Source organism: Lissotriton helveticus (genome assembly GCF_964261635.1).
Source record: "Lissotriton helveticus chromosome 1_1 unlocalized genomic scaffold, aLisHel1.1 SUPER_1_unloc_15, whole genome shotgun sequence".
NCBI lineage: Eukaryota > Metazoa > Chordata > Amphibia > Caudata > Salamandridae > Lissotriton > Lissotriton helveticus.
Genome location: NW_027611654.1, coordinates 1,597,040 through 1,602,755, shown reverse-complemented (window position 1 = coordinate 1,602,755; position 5,716 = coordinate 1,597,040).

The following is a 5,716-nucleotide window of genomic DNA, read 5'->3' as shown; positions in this document are numbered from 1 at the left end:
TGTTAACTGTGCTCGAAATCTGCCCAGCAACAGGCTATATTTAGTATCTCCTGTTTCAGCGCATGCCCAGTAGAGTCTGCAGCTGTTAGTAATTAGTTCCAGATAGGAATGTGTTTTTGAAGGTCTTGAGAACCGTTAACTCCGCCCACTCGTCGATTGTGCTTCTAAAATGTCCTTATATGCACATAAAACTCATTCTTGTGTTTTGTACCGCCTTCTTTGAGCCCCCGCTTTGTGTATAAAAGGGGCCTTGTGCTTTAGTTCCGTGTGCTACTTCATACAATACTGAAGGGTGTTGTGTGGACTGTAGTACCACCTCCTGAGGTTAATAAACTATACTTTTCTATTTTCCGGTTTCTGTGCCAACTTCTTCCTATGGTCTGAGGACTTTGTGCAGAGAAGGGCGAACCCCTTGCACTGGTAGGCCTTGATGAGGTTTACTTCTACAAACTGGCGCCCCACACGTGGGGCTCATCGGCGACTCGGATGCCCGAAGGAGTGGTCGTGACGAAGGATTGGAATCTCGCTGCGGACACGATCGCATGCCAGAAGATACCCGAGTCTTGGCACCCACTGCGTTTTTCCTTTCTTTCCGATCTGACCATCCAGGTGGCGACCGTCCTCGACTGAGATCTCTTCTGTTGAATTGCCGTGCAGTGATCGTTTGGTCGAATTTAGAACTTGGCAGTTGGAATCTGGACGCCCTGTGATTGGTAAGAACCAGGGCACAAGCCGTAAAAAAATAAGTGGGAGGACGCTGACGTCACAACAGGAAGTGAGGTCACGAAGGGTGGCTTGCACCATCAGACTCATTGCCTCCCCTCGCTCACCCCTCAGATGCGATTGCATCAGAGAAGCCAGCACGTGAGCAGCGTTCTGAATGAGCCGCGATCTCGCCCCAGAGAGGCCAGAGTGCGTGTGTGGCTCCATTTGCTTCAGTAATCGAGCTCCTGGTAAAATAAGTGGGGGGACGCCGTCCACCTGCGTGGTACCCCGACTCGAGCCCTGGTAAGAACCGTTGTGCTGTACTTGCTGTGGGTTTTGGAAGCCTGGGAGTGGCAAGGTAGTTTTAGGAACGCTTGCTGTGGCAATTTGATTTGGGAGACTAGTCATGATTGGTATGATTTGGAATTGGATATATGCGTTGCAAACCATATAGGCAGGTAATGAGGAGACTTTTCTCCAAATTGCGATTTTGATTTGAACGGCACAATGTATTAAAGATACCTTAAGTGCTACTTTGATGATAATACTGCATATTTTGCACTATTTTTGGCATGCCTGCTTTTAGCGCACTTCGTAGGATGTGCTGCTTTTGTAGTGATAACCGGTTAAGACTTGAGGAATCGCAACCGGCTCCACCAGAGGGGACGCCTAATAGGGATATGTATATTAAATATGGTCTTTCTTCTATAATGTACAACACATTATGGAAGAAAAACACTCGTGCGGATCCAGAGTTACGTTGGCTAATGCATGGGTCATTTGATTTGCGAAAGATTGAGTACGTGGAACAGTGTATGTTTGAGCGGAAATCCAGACAAGATATGTTTGAATGTATACGAATGTGGGTGAAAGAAGTACGTGAACGAGAGAGGCGTGAGCAAGCGTCGATTAAGAAAGAGCAGTGGAAGAGTGAGTGTGTATGAGAAAGCACAGGAGTTGAGAAAGAAAGAAGTGAAAGAATTGGAAGAGAGACATGAGAAGGAACGCAGATTACAGATATCTGGCCAATATGCTGTACGGCAACCTCCCTATCCTGTCCTTAATAAACCACAAGATGATTTTTTGTTATTAGATCGTCTTCCGCCTCTGTATGCCATTCCGTCCGCTCCGTCTGGCGAAGATGAGGATTCCGATTCGGACCAAAAGAAACGAGTCACTCGCTCTATGCTGTAGGTCGATCGTGCGTCCGAGCTCAGAAAGATCGCTCATCAAGCACTTCGTGATCATATTTATGATTTTCAATAGTCGAATAAAGTGGTTTTTGACACTTCGTGATACTGTTTCTGTTTCTAACATTTTAGACAGCTTAGAGGGGTGGCAGGTAAAGGAACAGTTATATTTTACTGGGTCGTTTGCTAGAGAAGTTGTTGAGATGTTTCGGAAAGTTTCTGATATTTTAGAACCTGATGATGTAGCAGCCGATTGTAAGCAAATGCGTGATGCTCTTTTTACTCTCCCCCAGGTGGCTGATGAGATAAGGCGGTTGTTCAAAGTACGAACTGATGCGATTCGTATGCGAGAGGAGAAAATGAAAGCAGATGCAGCTGCACGGACGGTTTCGGCTGACGGAAAGCAATCATCTATCTTTGAAACAGATAAGACCATGATAGAGCACGCGAATCCTATGCGAGAGGCAGCGCCTATATATGTTCTTCCTAAAGGAACGGGTACAAGTGATGATAAGAGTTCTGCTGATGCTAAAGGCTATTTTATTTATAATTGGGCATACACTCCCTGGAATAGGGCAGAGGTAATGGCACTTAAAGCAGCATTACCTGACCCGCGGAAAAATCCAGCCGCTTTCTATGAGGAAGTTTCAGGGTGCTATTAACTCTTGTACTACGACTTTGGCTGACATTGATTTATTTTTCGAGTTCATATTACCGCCTGATATGTGGAGGTCTATGCGTAAAAATTATGAGCGTGCAGTTTTTTGGGGCATTATGGAAGGAGATAGAACAAGAGGACGAGGAAAGGGAACCTGCGAAAACCCAATGTCGATTAATATTAGATCTTCCCGCCGCGATATTACCTAAGTTAAAAACGATTGTCCCCCCTAAAAAGATTGATTGGACTGTTCTAGCATCGTGTAAGCAGAAGGTAGATGAATCGGTTTCAGATTTCTTTACGCGCTTTGAGGAAGCCTTTCATGATTTTAGTGGGCAGTTGCTAATGGACGATATGGGCCGACATTGGTTGGTAGATAAATATGTCTCAAATTTATTACCAGGAGTGGCTAGTCGTTTGAAAGCTAGTGAAAGCTCTTGGACTACCTCTTCACCGGCATCTCTCTTGACGATGGCTCAATATTACGAGCGTCAGGAATTAGAAGCGAAGGGTAGTGAGGATAAGAAGTCTAAGGAGTTAAAAACAAAGGTCATGTTAGCCCAAGTCCGCCTTCTAGGGATAACGATAGAGTTGGACGTGGTTCTTATGGTTGTTCTTGCGCTCGAATTTGGTCGTTGATCAATGTGCGTATTGTAGGAAATTTGGGCATTGGGCAGCTGAGTGTCCAGCATTGCGCTCACAGCAGTGTACAAGTGGTCGGGGACAAATGAGAAATCACGAGGAATATTCAGGGCCTAGGGGAAATACGAATGATCGCGCTAGATTTGATTCTAATGCATGAATACAGAACGGGTTCAATACTTTTGACAGACGTAATCAATATCAAATGTCTGATTATGCGCAGCCTGATTTACATGATTCTGCTTATGCATAGGATTGCCTAGGATGGGGTATGGAATCAGTTGAAGTTCCAGTAGATCAGAGGGGTCCTTATGTTACAGCACATGTTTTGGGTTCTACTGATCAGTTTCTGGTGATACAGGAGTCACTCGTAGCGCTCTGTCTAAACAATTGGTTCCAAGGGCTCCCCTGTCTGGCTTAACGATCACATCGATAGGGTTCGATGGAACACCTTCCCTTAGCCCATTGTCGCAACCACTTGCATTTCATGTTGATAAATTCATTGCTCCATGTCTGTTTCTGCTTTTCCCCGAATACACCAGATAATATTGTGGGTCTTGATATGCTCAAGTATTTCAGAGCTACAATACGATGTTCCCCTGAAGGAGGATGTGAGTTCTTGAATGATAATTACCCTGTAATGGAAAGAGCTTGCCTTGTTAAAGAAGACAACTCATTAGCTTCCCTCCTTGAAACTTTGAGGGCTACTTCAGATACTGATGTGGGACAGATGGTTATTCCACTGGTGCATATTAGTGTAAAGGAGGGAGCTGTGTTACCACGTTTGCCTCAATATAGAATATCACAGGAGGGTGAGGAAGCACTCACACAAATTGTACAGGATCTTATTGAAGTTGGGGTAGTTGCCATTTACTGTCTGCAACAGTCCGATTCTCCCTATTTTGAAAAAAGATACTGACACTAGAATTTATCGATTCATAATTGATTTGCGAGAAGTGAATAAGATAGTGGTACCACAATACCCAGTGGTTTCTGACATCACGACACTTCTTACTCTAGTTCCTCCAACTGCAAGTACGTTCTCTGTTATAGACTTGAAGAGCGCTTTCTTTTCGATCCCTATTCATCCTGATAGCCGATATTTGTTCGGTTTCACTTTGAATAATCGATCGTATAGATTTTGTAGAGTTCCCCAAGGCTATACCAGAGTGCTAGTATTTACAGCCAAGCATTGAAATGACAACTAGATTCTTTTGTTCTGCCTGAAGGTGTGGCGCTCTTACAATATGTCGATGATATCTTGTTGGCAGCCGATACCCCTGAGCAATGTGAAAAATGCACTCTGTCTTTGCTTTCCTTCCTTGCTTCACATCATCATAAAGTATCATGAAAGAAATTGCAATATTGTAGACCAAAGGTAACCTATTTAGGTCACCTTTTGTCTAAGGAGGGACGTGCACTCACATCAGATCGTATTCAGGCAATTTTAGACACACCAATACCGTGTGCATATTTTTCAGCAGTACTTGATCCTGTTGCTCGAGCGTTGCCTGGATGTTTTTTGCTCAGTAGCGGCAATAGCTGTGTCAATACGCCAGAGTGAAGGCATAGTTTTGTCACAAACTGTTGGTGCTGGAACCCCATGCTGTTGATGCCCTTTTGAATCAAACAAAGACGCAGCATTTAACTAGTGCTCGTCTGACAGGATAAGAGCTGACGCTGTTAGCTCCTCACATTACACTGAAGAGATGTGCAACACTAAACCCAGCCACGTTGTTGCCATTTCACAACACATGATTATATATTCCTGACTGAAAAACAGACAAAGAGTCGTATTGATTTACAAGATACGCACCTTCGAGATGTAGATGGAGAACTGTGGGTTGATGGGTCTTGTCTGAAGTTGCCTGATGGTACAACTTCAGCCGCATACCCAATTACCACACTTCACACAATAGTGGAGACAGCTCGCATACCACAGAAGTCAGCTCAAGCAGCGGAACTAATAGCTTTGACACGAGCATGTGAGCTTAGTACTGATTTGTGTGTGAACATTTATACAGATAACCGCTATGCTTTTGGAGTGGCGCATGATTTTGGCCTGCTCTGGAAGGAAAGAGGCTTTCTGACATCACATGGGATGCAGATAATGCACGGAGAATTAGTGTATAACCTTTTGACTGCGTTGACATACCCAAAAAGAATAGCTATTGTGAAATGTAGTGCTCACAAGAAAGTTACAGATAAGGTGGGACAAGGAAATGCCTTTGCAGATCGAGTGGCACGTGAGACTGCGATGCAGCCTAGCACTACTTCCATGTATGAAGTGAAGTCGCAAGCTGAGCGGTGACACAATGCTAGGCAAGAAGTATTAAAGTTACAGAGAGCCGCTTCTGAGAAAGAACGGGAGCAATGGTCTAAAAATGGAGAGTTGGATGATGAAGGTTGTTGGCAAAATAAGCAAATGGATAAATGGAAGCTGCCCATAGCTTTTGTACAACCTATGGTTCAGATGGCACATGTTGGAGCTTCAGCAATAGTGAAATTGCTTACGCAAGTT